Consider the following 19,605-nt stretch of genomic DNA (forward strand, 5'->3'; position numbering starts at 1 on the left):
TTTTTTGACATCTCATCAAAGATGAAGAAGAATATGGAAGTCTGGGCATTCAATAAAAGAGTTTCTACTCAATAAAAAACCTTCTTTTCATCTCACCAATTGATGTCTCTAGTGAAGTTCTAGTGATTCAAGAACAAAGTTTTTGAAATTGGTTCATATATATATAGAACTTCCAAGAATTTGAATAGTGTGGTAGTCAATAATGGGTAGAATTGGTGAACGTTACACGTGTGTAAAATGATCAGTTAAACCATTCTATGACGGTCGTCAGCCCCGTTAATGCCCAGACATCCATATTCTTCTTCATCTTTGATGAGATGTCAAAAAACAATATTTAAAAAAATTATATGTTAATTTATATTTTACTTGATAAATACCACTGTTTCTTAAAATCTATTCTTCTTCTTCTTCTTCTTCTTCTTTTAGGACTAGGTCCTGTCATTCTCGGGTCACTCCTGGGAGGTGGAAGACCAGCTATCCTTCCATCGTTTGGTGGAATCTATTGTAACTCTAAAATCTATTGTCATAATTTTCAAGCACCGTTAGATTTTGTGAAAAGATTTTAAGAAATATTCGTATTTACCGAGTAAATTTTAAGTAAAAAATGGATACATATTACCACAATGTCAATGTTCATCTTGTGAAATTATACGTTTTAGGGATATGTGCTTCCTATTTTATTTTTTTCTATTTGACCAGACTGAGCCATAGCAACGCGTACCCTGGTACAGCTGGTTTATAATATAACCTCACACTTACGAAATTCTAAATGCAATTAAAACACGCTTACCTAAGTGTATTGACAGAATACTTAAAATGTTACAAAGAGTATACTCGATAAGAAATATTACAATATTGTCCCACGTTAATAAGTGGTCCCAACCAGTACCAAGTCACTTCATGTAAAATTGAAATATTGTTTAACAAAATAAACACAAGGTGATAAAATATGAATAATTCCTTCAGTTTTTCTTTAAAATATTATTCTCAACGCATAGGGGTTTTTTAATACAGTATTTTCAAAAACGTTTTATTTAATAAAATATGTATGGATGTAATTATTAAATTTATTATAGATCCATTCTTGCACATAATTTGTCCTTTTTTATACGTGTATTAAATTTCAATTAGCTTATCGAAATTTTATAAACGCAATGGTTAGCACGCTCGGCTGCCGTACTGGAGGTCCCGGGTTCGATTCCCAGGGGGGGGTCTAATAAATACAAGTAATTTCTTCACTCTAATATTTATTCAATATTACCCTGGACTGGTACCTGAAGCGACTGATTACCTTTTCTTCGTGTGTTAACGATCAAGATAACACTGCGTTTATATGATGCATTGCCCTGTGCACCAATGGGGTGCGGATAAGGGTTTGAATGAATGAATGAATATATATATATATATATATATATATATATATATATATATATATATATATATATATATATATATATATATATATATATATATATATATATATATATATATATACATATATATCATATAATTCTAAACACTTACCAATCAGATATGATCCGTTCATTCGCTTTTATAATCGGGAACTTACCTGAAAAGAAAAATAATAATAAATTAAAACGAACAGTTGGTCATCTTATTAATTGTTTATGACCTACAATCAAATTGTTATGTTTTCATAATTAAATTAATATTTGTAAAATGTGCCCTGAAGACGGAACGCTCATTATTGTAATTTGTAATTATGTGTAGGATGAAATATAAATAAACAAACTGTAAAATGCACTTTTTCCAAATCGTACAATACGTCGTTTTTCATTATTTTTTGCAGGACTTCTTTGATTTTGGAGAACCACGCGCAATGGATTGAACGACTTTGTAAGGACCTCTTGTGTCGCGTCATTAATGTCGGCAGGGTAGAATGAGGTTCAGGAAAAGTAATAAATGGAGTCGGCTTGACAACGCGAATTGCTATACTTAATTGGTCGCCCTACAAAACAGACAAAAGGAAAAGGAAATACATTTTGCGAGTGAAGAAATATGAGAAGGTAACGGAATTTCTCCAGCTTTAACGATTGAAGAAACACCTACGCTAACATCTCAACATAGATGAAGAAGAATATGGAATTCTGAGTATTTACAGGGTAAACAACCATTCATAGGTAAATATTAGTTGGTTGACCTCAAGATTAAAATTGTAAAAGTATTAAAATTGGCTTTCAACTTTCAGGTTTTCATCAAATTTCAGCCTGAAAATACGCAATAGAAATAATACAATAAAATGTTAATAATTTTTTGTACCTTAATATATTTTTATTATTTAATATCTCAATATAGATAAAGAAAAATACAGAAGTCTGTATTTTTTCAGGGCTTACAACGTTTCAGACGCATTGTAATAATCACTTAATACACTTGTAGCATTCACCATTCTACCCATGATTGACAACCACAATACTCAAATTATTGAAACATGTATACAGATATATCCCATACTTGACACGTTCTTTCGTATGTTAGTTGTCGGCAGCATCTATGGTTTAGTTGAGAAAGCTTTTAATGTAGCATAGACCCACGTGAAAATGCATGTAAGATTTTTCTCAATTTATTTGATTATATTTCATATAGATATATTTTCTTTTATAAACAAGTATTGTAAAATGTATTATACAAAATGAACAATGAATGATAATGACAGTGTTCATGATTTTCAAAATATAAAATAGATCACTTTATTTTTGTATAAAATTCACCATCATACCCATGATTGACAACCACATAACTTAAATTTTGGAAAGAATTATATAAAAGCTTCAATCGAAATAAAAAAGTTTAAAATTTCCTTATTTCATTAAAAAAAAGCTCTTTCAATATATCTACAGTGCGATCAAGCTGTAAAATAAATACTATATAAATATAAAATCCTTACCCGCACCCCAATGGTGCATAGGGCACTGTGTCATATAAACGCAGTGTTATCTTGATCGTAAACACATGAAGGAAAGGTGATCAGCCCTCCGCTTCAGGTACCAGTCCAGGGTAATATTGAATAAATATTACAGTGAAAAAATCACTTTTTTTTATTTGACCCCCCTGGGAATCGAACCCGGGACCTCCAGAACGGTAGCCGAGCGTGCTAACCATTACACTACGGAGGCGGACTAAAATAAATACTGCTGTAAAGAATTGTTATATTTTAAAATACACTTCTTTGTATGTAAGTAAACTGAAGCCATAATATTTCTATCCTTATTGCGGTCTACCTATGCGGTATTAGCAATCGATGAATCCGATTATTTAGCACGGAACACATACAAAAACGGGTTGAATCAAATTACCGAAATTGATTATTTAATTCCATTATTTTACAGTATTTGACGATGCTGTGTTTCTTGCCGATAGCAGAGAAGACCTGCAGGCGCTGGTACCAAAGGTATATAATGTGTGCAAGGAAAATGATTCGGTAATAAATGTACTGCGAACCTAAAGTCATGGTTTTCAAATAAAAGTCTAGGTGTAAAGAAAAAGTAAAATGGGAAATTTTGAAACAAGTAAATGATTTCTTATATTTGGAACAGAGGTTTTCTAGAGATGGAAAGATTGATAAAGATAAAGCAAGGAGAGTGAATGCTGGGGGAATAAAGTGAGTGATGCACTGAAATCAGTTACAGCAAATAAAAACCTGACAGTGATGCTAGACTGGCAGTACGCTGGAGTATTCGTTTCCAACACTACGAACTAAATTACTTTTTTTTCTTTTGCGACCTGGCATTTGGATGGCTTAAACCATCACTTTATACACTCGTGTAACGTACACTATTCTGCCCACAGTGTTATAAAAACATCTATATTGCATTAAGGTCGTACGCTCTGGGATACTTAGATTTCCAGCTTCTTTCATATAAAGAGAAACGATAAACGTTTCATATCAAGTTGAGACGCCTATAATATTGACATCTCATCCATTAGGTGAATAATCTAGTGTCTGATATAATAAATAACATTAATTTTATTTATGTTCTAATTTAATTATGTCTTATTGTTTCATGAAGTGCATTTTCACAGCCAATTACTGTAAATAAATCGCTCACTCCTTTCATATATCAAAATACTTGATTTTTCAGGACATCGTTTTTAACACCTCCTCTGCGATGGTGGGTCTGGTCAGACCCACCATCGCGGAAAATTATTGATTACGTAATAGGTAATTTGTTTACGTCGTTTTCCTTGAATGTAATCGTTCTTCAAAAAATTACCTACAAATTGAGATACAAACGAAAATTATTGGACCAGATTCAAATGAGTTATTTAAAAAAAAAGAACAAATAAAATATCAAAAATCATATTGAGTAAGGTCAGTTGTTCGCTATCAATGTGTTAGTGTGCCGTCTGCCGTGATTTTGAAATCCCAAAAACAAAAGCATACATTGTCAATCTTTGGCGATTGTTTCCGTTTATTGTTTTTTTTTTTATATTTGTTTTTAACTGATTTATTTGTTTACTTGTATGACGGATTAAATATCATATATATAGACTATAAGGTAAATCTACATTTAAAAAATATTAATATTACAAAACACAGACCTTCACAATAAACTGTTTTATATTTGAACGATTTCTAGTTTTATTTTTTTAAAATCTTTTCGACACTTTACCACAATGGCAGGAAAAAAATAATTATCTCATGACGAGATTGAACGACTTTTGGACAGTTCTAAAAGTGAAAGAAAAGTGAGAGAATAGTGCAGATGACAGTGATTTAGAATTCAAAAACCTTAGATTCAGAATTTGAAAGTGCAACGGAAAACGTGGTTTTATAAGAAATGTCAGTAAGTGATAAAAACATCGATTTCAACAAGAAAAGTACCGATTGTCCTCTTATTTTTTGGTAATAATTTATTGGTCAATAATAAAATTAAATATCATACCTATTATGTCTAACGAACTTGTATATAAAATTTTTATAATAATTAGTTTTATTTGGTTTCGTACAAAATTGTATTCATAATTTCTAAAACCCGCAAAATGTTTATGTAAGAAATGGCGAACTTTAAATGAATATATACACCATTTTGGGCAATTCCGTATATATTTTTCAATGAAAATTTAAATATTTTCACTGTATTCAAAATGAATTTTAATTGCATTATGGACAAAAATTTATCTTGAAATATTAACTCAAAATCCTAGAATCATTTTGTGGTTTTTGGAGCTAACTGCCACGTTTTATATTTGAAGATAATTACTTAGTTGCATTTTGTTAATAATTCTATCTGTTATGATGTTGACTTAAAATATAGTTATAAAATTAAAAACACAAATTATTTGAATTCAGTAAAAATAAAAATGTTTACAATCACTGCTTCATTGCCAACCATGCTACATGCGCGTGTGACATGCTCCGCGGTAGTAGTGAGTATATAAATTAGTTAGTCTGCGGTAGTGAGCCGCAGCGCACGGTCGCGTTTGGATGTAAAATGATGCGCTTGGATAATTTAATTTCAAAACTATCAAAAACTTGAAAATTCTCATACAAAACTTATGACACATTATGCTATTGCTATGTAGGCTATTTTGAATAATATATAAAATATAAAAACCCGACGAAAAACGCCTAAAAGGCGATTTCTGTACTGGGTCAGATCAGACCCACCACCGCTGGGCGCGTTTTGTTTGAGGCCATCGCGCTTTAGGTGTTAAAGTTTAAAAATATAATACGATGTATTAAAAATAAATATCAAGCCACTTTTTGAACTTTTTACTGTGCAACAGATCTTTTTAGGTAAAACCTGAACGTTTTTTCTCCATTTAAAAAACATTTATTATATTTTAAAAAATAATTATACAATTTGTTTTCTTCAAAATGCAAAAACAACACTCTCTGTCCTGTAGTGGGTAAATATTACGTTTGAAAATATGCCGCATTTGCTGGGATATAGTACATTTTTTGGGCATTCCGAAAACATGCACAACTGAAAATTGATGATTTTTTATATATGACGTTGTTGAAAGGAGTGCGCGAAATAATAAAAATAACTGGAAAATTGACAGTAAGTAAAATTGTTTGTAAAATTTCTAGGAATATTTTTCTAAGGACGAAATTTTGTTATTCCATAATATATTCATACATTCCTACTCATATAAAATTCAAAGCCAATGCCGTTTGTTGCAAAGTTTGTAAGAATACTCTAGAATTTTCTCTCCTAAGTATGGAAAAACTTTGCATTCCATACGAGTTATGAAAGAACGTCGCATTATGCTCGGCTAGTACCCAGTTTGAAAATGCATTCCTAATAAAATTATGTTTCCTTTACGACAAAACTTGTTGAAGATTCGTAATAAAAAGTGACATTTTCTTATTAAGATAAATATTTTACGTTTATAAAGATGTTGGCATATGAAGAAAAAACGCAAGGCGTGCTGAGATGGTTTGGGCATGTGAATCAAATGAGTGAGGATAATCGAACCAAATATATGAGGCAAATAAAGTTAGAAATAGAACCAGAGGAAGATCGAGGAAAATATGGCACGATTAAGTACTTCAAATACATGAAAGTGGTCAGATCACGAGTATCTATCTGCACTTCGAAGTTAAAATGTTAATTTCTATATGGAATAAAAGACTAAATATTACAGTGAATTTTAAGTACGTATATATAATATATTTAGCAGGTAGCCAATTTGTCACCGGTATATCTATTTTAAATGATTTTAAAATATGATTTTTAATAACTATTGAGAGAGGGGTAGGCAGGGAGAATAGAGCGACACACCAATAAATGTTTGCAAACAATCTTCACCTCTTCCACATACATGCATCTTTTCATCCAAACCCGCCGATCATTTCGACTCCTGACCTGACTACTTTCATGTATTTGAAATATTTAATCATCCCAATTTTTCCTCGGATTTCCTCTAAATAAATGACCAAAATAGATGTACTCTATCGAGAAATAAGCCTTCAGGGGAGTGGATTTTCCGAGAGAAAATAGAGAACACCCCCTGACAAGAGGAAAGGTAAAAGAAGGTAAAAGAGAAGAATATAATCCCAAGAAAAAGCGAGGTATGATGGCGGTAAATTTAGAAAATAGCGTGGGGTGGAATGGGGGTGTAGAACCGGCCGTAAGGGTAGACGTGGGGTCATCTTTGCGAGCATTTAGCCTTCCAACTACGAAACGGACATTGCGGCCTGGACAACAAAAGCTTGCGCTGCACATATCGCTCACTCCTTTCAAGAACGTCATAAATCAAAAATCGTAAATTTTCAATTGTGCATGATTTCGAAATGACCAGAAAATGTACTATATCCCAGCAAAAGAGGCATATTTTTAACTTAATATTTACCCGCTACATGGCAGAAAGTGTTGTTTTTGCATTTTGAAGAAAATGTGTTGTTTAATTTTTGTTTTTAAATATACTAAATATTTTTCAAATAGTAAAAAAACCTTCAGGTTTTACCTAAAAAGATCTGTTGCACAGTAAAAAGTTCGGTAAGTGGCTTGATATTTATTTTTAATATATTTTATCATATTTTTTAATAGATTTATATTATCCACTGACACTTCGTGATGGAATTGCATTTTTAATTTATTATTAGATTAAAACCAATATTTTTAGCTTTTCCACTTTTTTATTTGACCAGCGACCGGGTTTCGTCGTTACCGACATCATCAGACTGGTGATGTCGGTAACGACGAAACCCGGTCACTGGTCAAATAAAAAAGTGGAAAAGCTAAAAATATTGGTTTTAATCTAATAATAAATTATTTTATCATATTTTTTAACTTTAAAAAAGGACTTCTGAAAAATCAAGTTTTTGGATTTATAACGTTCTTGAAAGAAGTGAGCGATATACGAGAATCCAATATATTCGAGACTCCATTCTGAACAATGTAAGATAGTAAATCTACATTCATAGTAAAAGTGCATGCGTTTCAGTAAAAGTAGACTTAATATCAAGCTGCATACCAAAAGATATTAGAAATATGTGACGTATGCTGTCAAAATACGACATATGCATTTTAGTAGTAGAAGTGATGTTTGTATATATTGTCTCCGTAGTGTAATGGTCAGCACACTCGGCTACCATTCTGGAGGTCTCGCGTTCGATTCCCAGGGGGGGGGGCAAATAAATAAAAGTTATTTTTTCACTTTAATATTTATTCCATATTACCCTGGAATGGTAAGTGAAGCGGAGGGGTGATCACCTTTCCTTCATGTGTTAACGATCAAGATAATACTGCGTTTATATTATGCAGTGCCCTATGCACCATTAGGGTGCGGATAAGTGTTTAAATCTTTGCAAATATGTATTTGCACTTATGTACGATGCTTACTAGTGTTTATATAATATTGACGAGTCAATATTATAAAATCAATATCATTTATTTTAAAATGAATATATAAATGGATATAAACGTATTCTCAATATGATTAATATTTAAAGCATTTACTTTGTGGTGAGTCATTTTCACTTATTTATTTTTTTACAAAAATAGCTTTACACAGCATGCAAACAATACCACCCTTGAGGGTGATATTGTTTGCATTATGTGGTAGTGATTATCCTGACGAAGAGACGGGTACGTCTCGAAACCGGTAGACATAAAAATCTCGGTAGTTATACATTAATATTATTAACATTTTTGTAAAAAGATATAAACGCCTTGTCTTTGATATTTCAGTGGCGTTTACTCAACTTAATTGATTGGGTACTTTCAGATGCTTGACTTCAACACGACTTTTCTTGTTTCTGTGTCGTTTTATACATCATTTATCATCTGCCAGTGAACGCACGTGGGCGAGCTGCCCAGTCCTGCCGACCGTTGCGTTTCGTTCAGACAACTCTTTTCTCTTGCCCCAGCACTCAGTTGTTCCACCTGTCACTTTTAGATCGCATCGACAGTGAGAAATGGAATTGATTCAGCGAGTTTGGTATCAATTACACCTCTGACTCTCGTCTTTGTGTAGCTGTAAGGTTAAAACACTTTTATTCCCTTTGTTAGATCGACCAAAGATACGTCTGATAAAATGTGTACCCGAAACATAATTTTAAAAAATATGTATACTAAAAAGTATGTATACTTATTTAATAAAAAATATCACTCAATAAGTACGTAGGATGACAAAACTGCTGACAAACTGTTTTGGCCAATTGTAATTTGAATTAGCAGGGAATGGCTAGTACCTAGAAGATATCAGAAGGCAAAAAATAATAAAATTAATTGTAAACCGTTTTACCGCACATTCGTCGAGACATCAAAATAAATTTTAATTTTCTCCACTCTAATATGATTCCTAAGACGCAGGATTTACAATCTTGCCTTCATATAATTTACGATCAACTTAAGACTGCATCAATTTGATGCAAAGCCCTACGCATCATTGGATGCGGATAAGGGTCAGGAGTAGTAATCATCACGCACTAACTCCGCAGGGGAAGGCAGAGAAGATAAAACGCCACACCACTCTGTTATTACAAATATTCTTCGCCTCTTCCTCACTATTACATCTGTAAATGTTTTTGAGAACTCTGCCAAAAGGAAACGCAGAGAAGCTCAAATGCACACAGTGATCCATGGAAAGATCCATGCATATTGATTTTAGCCTGAGAGTTTATCTCTTTAGTAGTTTAGTAGATTATACTTTAGTAAGAAATGAAATGAAATTTAGTAGATGTCCGCCTCCGTAGTGTAATGGTCAGCACGCTCGGCTACCGTTCTGGAGGTCCCGGGTTCGATTCCCAAGAGGGGTAAAATAAATGTTAGTGATTTTTTCACTGTCATATTTATTTAATATTACCCTGGACTGGTACCTGAAGCGGAGGGCTGATCACCTTTCCTTTATGTGTAAACGATCAAGATAACACTGCGTTTATATGACGCAGTGCCCTATGCACCATTGGGTGCGGATAAGGGTTTTATTATTATTAAGAAATGAAAAAATCTAGAAGAGAACCAAAAAAGAGGAAATCATGGATCGCGTGGCAAGACTCAAGTGGCAATGGGCAGGACATATTGCAAGATAAGACCCCACAAGATGGACCTAAAATATTTTTAGATGGAGACATTGGGAGAACAAAAGAAGCGTCGGAAGACCCCAAAAGAGATGGTCCGACGACATAGCCGCTGTGGGGGTAGAAACTGGCTGCAAACAGTAAACGACCGAAGGAAATTGAAGGATTCGGAAGAGGCCTATATCCAGGAGAGGTTAGAAGGCTAGAGAAGAATTACATTTTTCATGAATTTCGTATGTCCTGCAGTCGAAATTCATTGCGAATGGAGTCAACAGATTTTGGAAATATACGCTTCATAAAATCGGGACATTGCGGATTCATTCGACTACAAAAAATGCACAAACCTCCCAAAAAATGATAAAAGAAAAAATGAACCCTTTGTTCTAAATGCAGATACCGCTACAGTAGTACTTTGTTCTCTGGTTTCCAGGTTTTTCCAAGCGGTTAAAATTATTTCCGCGCCGATTCACTACTGTGGGCCCTTATCGCCGCCATTAACGCAATTAGTGACGTCACCGCGGGCATTACTAACGTCACAATCCGCAAAATGGCCGCCGTCAACATCGTCCCTGTCTCAATGGGTTAATCTCACTTAATTACATCCCGCGTTTGAATTTATCTTCACGTCCGGAACCTTGCCAGTTTCCCGAACCCGATTGGTTTGTGTATTTAGACGGTATTTTTGTGGCCGGGGGTAGGTTTATGATTAGTTTAGGAGCAAGGGTAGTTTGTAGAAGTTTTAATTATTCTGCTGTGAATTAAACTCCTATAATGAAATTCAAATTAACCAACTGAAAAAATATATCTATTCAGACCTTGCCAACTGGGCAGTAATTTGAGACTTGTACAAAAGAGTATACATTGTAGTCGTATAAGTTAATGTTCCTATTTTTAGGAGAGGTGAGGATTGTAGAAAAATATATATTTCAATAAGAATTTAAGATTTCATTGATATATTGGTTACCAAAGGTGAGGCATCGTTCAAAATAATAAATCTATTAGTTTGCATACTATATATTAAATGGTGCTTTGAATAGAGAGATTTCAAATAAAAATATTTCAATGGAAGCTAAACTCGCAATTCACAATGGAGTACTAAAACTGACACTTATATATGGCAGCGAAATTATATATGTGTCATTCGAATCCTGGATTATAATCACATACATGAGAAACGCCAGAAAATATCCTTTTCATTTTATTATTTTAGCTTATAATTTATTCATAACATTTTGAGTGTGTCCAAATACTTATTCACAAATCTGGATTATCTCCAATTATAGGAATTATTTTCCATATTATTTTTTTGACATCTCAATAGATTATTATTCTTCGTCTCTGCTGGACACACAGTATTTGGACACACTCAAAATGTTGTAGACAAAGAAAATGATAACAAGATAAGTTAACTCACGTGCTAGGATCTTTATTAGATACGTGATATTATTCCGTTCAGAGTCGTGTCGCTGTTGTGTCTAAGAGACGTCGAGTTGTTTAAATACTTGATCCTAGAGAATAAGTGGCTGACTCCAAAGCTACACGGATAAGTCTCCGGAGCTACAAGATAAGATAAGTCCAACCAAATAATTTGTTTGCGGAACAGTAAACCACCGAACGTGTAAAGTGCAACTCCACAAACTTGACTTTGTGCCATTAATAATACGACCACGTAAAGTTGCAAGTGCGCGGCTATGTGCTTAAAATGCAACCTGACATTGCACATTATTAACAAACATATAATATACCGTAGAACGGGGCTACTTGAACTTTATGGTGTTACTTGTGCCCAGTACAAAAAAAAAATAAATCTGGATTTGGTCTACAATAATGAACGTATCGTGGCAATATGTCAGGGAAATAATGAATCATGTCGATACGTTCATTATTGTAGACCAAATACAGATCTAAATATTTTTTGTACTGGGCTCAAGTAGCACATCAAAGTTCAAGTAGCCCCGTTCTGCGGTACCATACTATACGGACTATAAGACGCGGCTTAATTTTTAATTTTTCGCAAAAATAATGTGCGGCAACCGTTCTATGATAGATGCTCGAATGGTGATAAGGAAAGAAATCCTTATCACCATTCACCAAAGGAAAGATATCAATAAATTAAGAAAGGTGTGTTGAGATGGTTTGGGCATGTGAATCGAAAGCGTGAAGAAATTTATGAGGGCAGTGAAACAAATTTATGAGGCAAATGTTGTTGGTAATAGAAGCAGGGAAGGACCGAGGAAGACTCGGCATCATCAAGTATTCCAAAAACTTGAACGATGTCAGATCAAGAGTTAATAATCGGTGGGTGTGTATAAGGAGATGCATCAATGTGAAAGAGGCGAAGAACGTTTGCAAACACAGATTTGTGTGGCGTTCTATTATCGTTGCTTTCTCGTGCGGGGAAGTAGCGTGATGGTTAGTTAATTAGAACTTAAATCATCGTATAGATATGCATATCTTCTAATGAATGTAAAATTTCATTAATTGATTCGGCAGTCACTTTGTGGTAATATCTATCTATTTTCAATTAAAGGTTTACTTGATAAATATCACTTTTTCTTAAAGTCTATTGTGACACGTGTTTTGATGCATTCCGCATCATGGTGTTTAAAAATGACGCGGAATGCATCAAAACATTATCCTGATAGATTTTAAGAAATATAATAAAGTAAAACATTTTATTTTTTGACATCTCATCAAAGATGAAGAAGAATATGGAAGTCTGGGTATTTACGGGGCTTACGACCGTCATAGGCTGGTTTAAGTGATCACTTTACACACGTGTAACATTCACCAATTCTACCCATTATTGACAACCACACTACTCAAATTCATGGAAGTTCTGTGTATATGAACCAATTTAGAAACCTTGTTCTTGAATCACTAGAACTTCACTAGAGACATCTATTGGTGAGATGTAAAGAAGCTTTTTATTAAGCAGAAACTCTTATATTAGTATGTGAGATCCAAATCCTGGATTATAATCACACACATGAGAAACGCCAGAAAATACCATTTTCATTTTTATTATTTAAGCTTATAATTTGACCAGACAATTTATTTACAACATTTTGAGTGTGTCCAAATACTTGTTCACAAAATCTGGATTATCTCCAATTACAGGAGTCATTTTCATATTATTTTTGACATCTCATCAAAGATGAAGAAGAAAAAAATGTAAAGTGATCACTTAAACCAGCCTATGACGGTCGTCAGGCCCGTAAATGCCCAGACTTCCATATTCTTCTTCATCTTTGATGAGATGTCAAAAAATAATATGAAAATAACTCCTGTAATTGGAGATAATCCAGATTTTGTGAACAAGTATTTGGACACACTCAAAATGTTGTAAGTAAAACATTAATTAAAAATACATTTAAAGTTGTTCGTTTTAATTGTTGAAATGATCTTCGCGAGTTGTATTGTAAAGCAGTTATACCCGGTATTTTTTGTTTATTTTTCGTGAATGTACTAAAACAGACTAGTTATAATTTATCATTGTCAAGATTCTAGGTGGATTCAGCTGCAGGCAATTAACATTTTATCACGAACCTCATTCTTCTCTGGCTGCACGAGGATTTTATGATATTCAACGCCATTGTTGTTAATGGGTGATGCTTCCACTGCATTTTGTTAGACTTCCATTCGTACATATTCTGCTACACAATTTCAAACTTATGTGCGGCAAAACGATGTATGATAGATGTTCGATCGGTGAAATAAGGAAAGAATGCAAAGATGTGCATTATCGATAAAATTAAGAAAAGTGTATTTTATTATTAAAAAAACGTACAAATAAAATTTGTGACAATTTTTTCGCCTTGTTATCACATTTTCGAACTGATGATCAAATAGACCTATGAATTTAGTAGAATCTAAAAATTAGTATTAATATATAACATTTAATATATAAATTGAAATGGAGTTCTACAATTAAACGCCAAATCCATAAATAATTTAAGAAAAATGTGTTAAACACACTTTTAAAAATTTTGGAACTCCTACGAGTTCTTTCAAAACGCTACTCTTGTCAAATGTGTAGAAGAATCCCGCTTCGGAAAACTCCTTCGGACACATGGAACAGATCAATATCCAATGTGATATTGTTCAACATAGCGGTAGCTCTTCCTACAGGCATAACCATTGGCAGGTTGGTCCTGTGTATAGGAATAGGAATATGATAGCCTAGCGCGTTAACCACTAAACTATGGAAGCGGACAAAAATATATGTGCGCCTTAAAAATATATGTGCCCAATATATCGGAAGATTCTAGATTCTTTTCTTCGTTTTACAAGCTGGAATTACAGCAGTTAGCGGGAAGATCATAATTCTCCTCCGAGACAATCGTCAGACATATCGATCCTGGCAGCTAGCCACGCCGCCTGGATGTAGTGTCGCAATAAAATATCCACGGTTCGCGGGACATTGTCACGTACTGCATGTGACCCAATGCACTATGCACTACTGCACAACTCTGGCGGCATCTGGTGATAAGGAGGATTAATAAAGGGTTCCAGGAAAATGCAGTCGGAAAGTTCACGTAGTTAGATTATTTCAAACGACACGAACTTAGAGTTGTCATATGAATATGAATGAGTCTATTTTAATATAACGTGGTGGTGGATTGTACACACTAGTTAGTACAAACTAACATGCCCCGCTGACAGTGATAGAGACTTTGAAAGTCATCAAAGTAATCATTTAAATTATATATAATCACTTGTTTTTTACCATTTAAGTATTATATCGCTCACTCCTTTCAACAACGTCAAAAATCGTCAATTTTCAGTAGGGGAAGGCGGGGCTAGTTGTTACAGGGGCAAGTTGTTACATTCTAAATAACTCCCCAACTACTAGGTTCTGTGGGGTACGTGTCGCACAGCATGTCTAGGTATTATGTCCGCAGTGCTCGACGGAATATCGCTCTTGCCGGTCGTGCGTAATTCAAATAAAACCGATAATAGTGTTTTTCGATCTGAAAGTAACTTTCGTTGATTGATTTTGAAGTTTAATTGTTCTCCAACTATAAGAGGTAAGTCGATTCAAAGTAAATTAGTAAAACTCTACATGTCTCTGCTTACATTCAGATAATATATAAAAAAATAACACTTTCCGTGTTAGTGTTATAACTTAATATAATAATTTTGGGTGAGAGGGGCTAGTTGTTACAACGATGGGGGGGCAAGTTGTTACTGTAGCAACTAACCCCACAACGTTTCCCTACATAAAACTATTTATTATTATTGTTCTAGAATTTATACAACAATGGTACGGACATATAAAAAAGCCTGTAGAGGTGAAATTTCCGAGGAGACCTACAAAATGCAGCTAAAGAAATAACAGAAAAAATATCTATTCGAAGAGTTGCTGAAGTATACAAAGTAAATTTTATGACGTTACTTCGTTACATAAAACGTCAAGAGAATAGTCCAACCACAGCTAAATTTGTGGGTTACAACAAACTTCAGCCAAATATTTTCTGTCGATCAGGAAAAGGAGCTTACAGCATACATTTTTCAATATTTCATGGCCTATCAACTACTGATGCAAAGAAGTTAGCATTTGAATGTGCTTTTAAAAATCGAATTCCAGATCCCAATAATTGAAATGATAATTATACAGTAACAAAATATTGGTTGAAAACAGGCCGCTAAATAAATTTTAAAAAACATTTCGATAAAACAGTCGAAACAACTGAAGAAGAAGCAAGTGTTGGATTCTTCTTCCGACTCAGAACATGAAGAATGCTTGTGTTTGGTATGCACGAAGAGTTTTGATTGCTCTAAACCTGGACAGGAATGGATCTAGAGCATCACATGCATTAAATGGGCTCACATTTCCTGCATTCGTGGCGATAAAGATAATTTTACATACCCAAATTGTGATTCGGACAGAGATTTAAGCGATCAAATATTAAAAACTTAATTTTACATGTTATTATAAATATTCTACATATTGTTGTTAACAATTAAATATATGTTTTATTATTGTTTTAGTTCGTAACAACATGCCCCCGCCTTGTAACAACTTGCCCCTGTGTGGGGCAAGTTGTTACAATTTTTGAAATGTTTTAAATATGCTATAATTATTTTTGTGGACTTTGTTGGTACATATTTTAATTGTTTTATTATATTTTAATATATGTACATTACGATATAATCAATATTATGTATCTCAAAATAAACAGTTACCAGATATTTAGCTTTTAATTTTTTTGTAACAACTAGCCCCCCCTTCCCCTAGTGCGTGTTTTTGGAATGCCCTGAAAATGTACAAAATGTTTTCGGAATGCCCAGAAAATCAACGTAATATATCAAATATTTCAGCAAAATCGGCATATTTTTAACTAAATATTTCAAACTGATGAGAAATAAAAACAAAAATTCTGAAAAGTAAAATAGTTCTGAAAGAATATTACATACATATCGCTCATTCGTTTCATGTCCATCTCGATAACCCTTTCTTAATTTTAGAGATAATGCTTATCTCAAGATTGCATTCTTTCCTCATTCTGCCCAATTCTAAACATCTATAATACATCGTTTTGCCGCACATTCTTCTGAGAGATCGCATCTCAACTGCATCAATCCTTCCTTTCTATTTTAACCGTCCTTTTCAAATGCCATGCTTCACTTCCATACATCAGGCTCGACACCAGGACTTCATTATGTACTGCCAGTTTAGCTCTCGCTAATAAGCTTTTATTTGCTGTAACTGATCGATTTAATTAATAATAATAAAATAACTATGAAATATAAAATATCTTCATAACATAACACGCCAAAACAATCTCAGCGAGTTTTAGTGAAACGTGGCTTTCAGCTTACAGACAACCTATGCCATTTTCAGTATAAATTGAATTTCATACGAGTGGTATAAAATGTCCTATAGTTTGCGGGTGAAATGTATGTAATATGTGGAAACGTTGTAAGCTCTCGGCATAAAGCTTTATGAAAGCTTTCACAGTCCACTTGTAATATGCATATTTTATACGTACCCTTTCGTCTGAGTCTGTGTCAAGCTTGTTTAGATTCAGTTTAACCAATTCAGAGCTTTGATTTGAAAATGGTTATTCTAGAAGTTCTTAATGTTGTGTTAAAATTTCAAAGCAATCGGTGAATAAATTTACGAGTTTTATGATATTGATCAAACAAACATAAACTTTTTTTCCATATTTTTTTTGACATCTCATCAAAGATGAAGAAGAAAATGGATGTCTGGGCATTTACGGGGCTGACGACCATGATAGGCTGGTTTAAGTGATCACTTTACACACGTAACATTCAGTGATTCTACCCATGATTGACAACCACATCAAATTCGAAACAAAGTTCTTGAATCACTAGAATTTCACTAGAGACATCTCCGGTGAGATGAAAGAAGCCTTTTTATTGAGCCGAAACTCTTTCATTTGTATGTGAGGTCCGAATCCTGGATTATAATCACATACACGAGAGACGCTGGATAATATCCTTTTCATTTGACCAGTTAATTTATTGACAACATTTTTAATGTGTTCAAATACTTTACAAATCTGGATTGTCTCCAATTATATATATAATATATATAAAACCCTTATCCACACCCAAATGGTGCATAGGGCACTGTGTCATATAAACGCAGTGTTATCTTGATCGTTTATACATGAAGGAAAGTTGATCAGCCCTCCGCTTCAGGTACCAGTCCATGGTAATTTTGAATAAACATTACAGTGAAAAAATCACTAACATTTATTTTACCCCCCTTGGGAATCGAGCCCGGGACCTCCAGAATGGTAGCCGAGCGTGCTGACCATTACACTACGGAGGCGGACATTATATCGCGGATCTCCAATTATAGGAGTCATTATTCATATAAATTATTTGTTGACATCTCAACATATTATTCTCCTTCATCTATGTTGAGATGTTAAAAAAATATATAAATAATAACCCCTTTAATTGGAGATGATTCAGATTTGTGAACAAGTATTTGGACACACTCAAAATATTGTGAACTTATTTTTAATTATGAATTACAATAATTATTTGAATTATTATATGTTCGTTCTGAAATAAAGCTTGCAGTGTTATTTCGGCGCTAAATCGATGACGGCGTGAATCTGCGCTCACTCAATCACTAGAACTAATGGTCGAAACATAAAATCAAACGTACTCCAACATCTTCAAGCACACACTTCTTGTTCACAGTTTAGAAATAGCGAGTCGACATATTAACAAACACTTCAGAAATTATACTCACATTAGTCTGGTATCCGAATTAGAGGCGGCCTATTTAGAGAGTGATACTTGAAGCGAGGAATCCACTTCAACACATTCCCAATCTATTTATTACAAGGCATTCTGTTCATACGATCAATTTCAAAAAGTGGTATCAATGTAACACACATAATGCCACTCTTCTGCTACCGCCATGTAGTTCCATTGCAAGTGAGAGCAGAGGATGGAACGCCATACTTGTCTGTCCTGATATATTGTACATACTTCTAGTTTCTTTTACATCCATACATCAAGTCACACATACTTACATACGTAAATTTGAGATACTCACTTATTTTGTACAGCTAAAGACTTTTAAAAATGATTAAATTTAATTTCTTGAAAACAATAACTCAAAAGTGTAGCTTAACCCAGAATTTATGAACAAAGATTTGGACACACTCTATATATTGTGATAAAATAACATCAAAATATTTTTTTTTTTTAAATATCATGATATTTTCAGGCATTTTTTCCAGAATTATTTTCCAAGTACGTAAAATTATTCGGGAAGGATCTTACGTACATTTCATTAAGGTTTCTGCTAACAAAAAAACTTATAAATTCTACTATAGATGGTGCCAAAGAAGCAGCATGAACAAGATAACTTCAGAAATTTAAGGATTGCTGTTGTAAATCATGGGTTAATCAGTCTTGATAAAGAATCGGTTAGCTTCAAAACCGGTAGACATTATAATTAAGTTATAATAAAATATTTAAAGTGATTTTAAAACAATGTAACATTTTAATTATAAAATGGAAAATCATAATGTTAGTGCTTCAAATATAAATTATAGAATTGTAAATGTTCCACGTGTATAAAGCAATCACTTAAACCACCCAAAAACAGGTCTTAACCCCAATAAATACTATGACTTTTATATTCTTCTTCATCTATGTTATAATATCAATAAATATTTTCTTATATATAGACTTTTCTTATGCATAGTTGTGAAGAACTGTAATTGGTACTCACGATTTTTTTCTTTGTATTCTGATTTATTTTATATTGTAACTGTTGTTCTTCCTTCCAATAAAATAAAATAAAATAAAATAAAAAAATATGTCTGAGTTTTATATGTTTGAACAGTAAAAATGATTAAATTTAAATTTTACTTGGTAAATACCACTTTTTACTAAAATCTGTTGTGACACGTGTTTCGATACATTTCGCATCGTTTTCACATTAAATAGCGATATTTACCAAGTAAAACTTTTATTGCAAATGGATAGTATTACCGCAAAGTCTGACTGCTGAATCGATAACTCAAATAAATATTGTTTGAATGTTTCTCGACAAAATTCTAGAAAGTTATTTACGAGAATTCCGCAACATTCAACAGGATTCATTCTCT

At 33.3% G+C, this 19,605-nt stretch overlaps 2 protein-coding genes across 4 annotated transcripts in view; one reads left to right on the forward strand and one right to left on the reverse strand.

Moving 5' to 3' along the window:
* The window catches only part of dtn (transmembrane protein 132C dtn), a 286,104-nt gene that overhangs the window by 114,874 nt on the left and 151,625 nt on the right, over positions 1 to 19,605 (reverse strand). The window lies entirely within an intron of this gene.
* The window catches only part of LOC148310554 (N-acetylgalactosaminyltransferase 6-like), a 73,504-nt gene that overhangs the window by 52,413 nt on the left and 1,486 nt on the right, over positions 1 to 19,605 (forward strand). The window lies entirely within an intron of this gene.

This window comes from Brachycentrus maculatus, unplaced genomic scaffold (genome assembly GCF_059751285.1).
Source record: "Brachycentrus maculatus isolate JH-2025_06_01 unplaced genomic scaffold, ASM5975128v1 h1tg000091l, whole genome shotgun sequence".
In the NCBI taxonomy this organism is placed as follows: domain Eukaryota; kingdom Metazoa; phylum Arthropoda; class Insecta; order Trichoptera; family Brachycentridae; genus Brachycentrus; species Brachycentrus maculatus.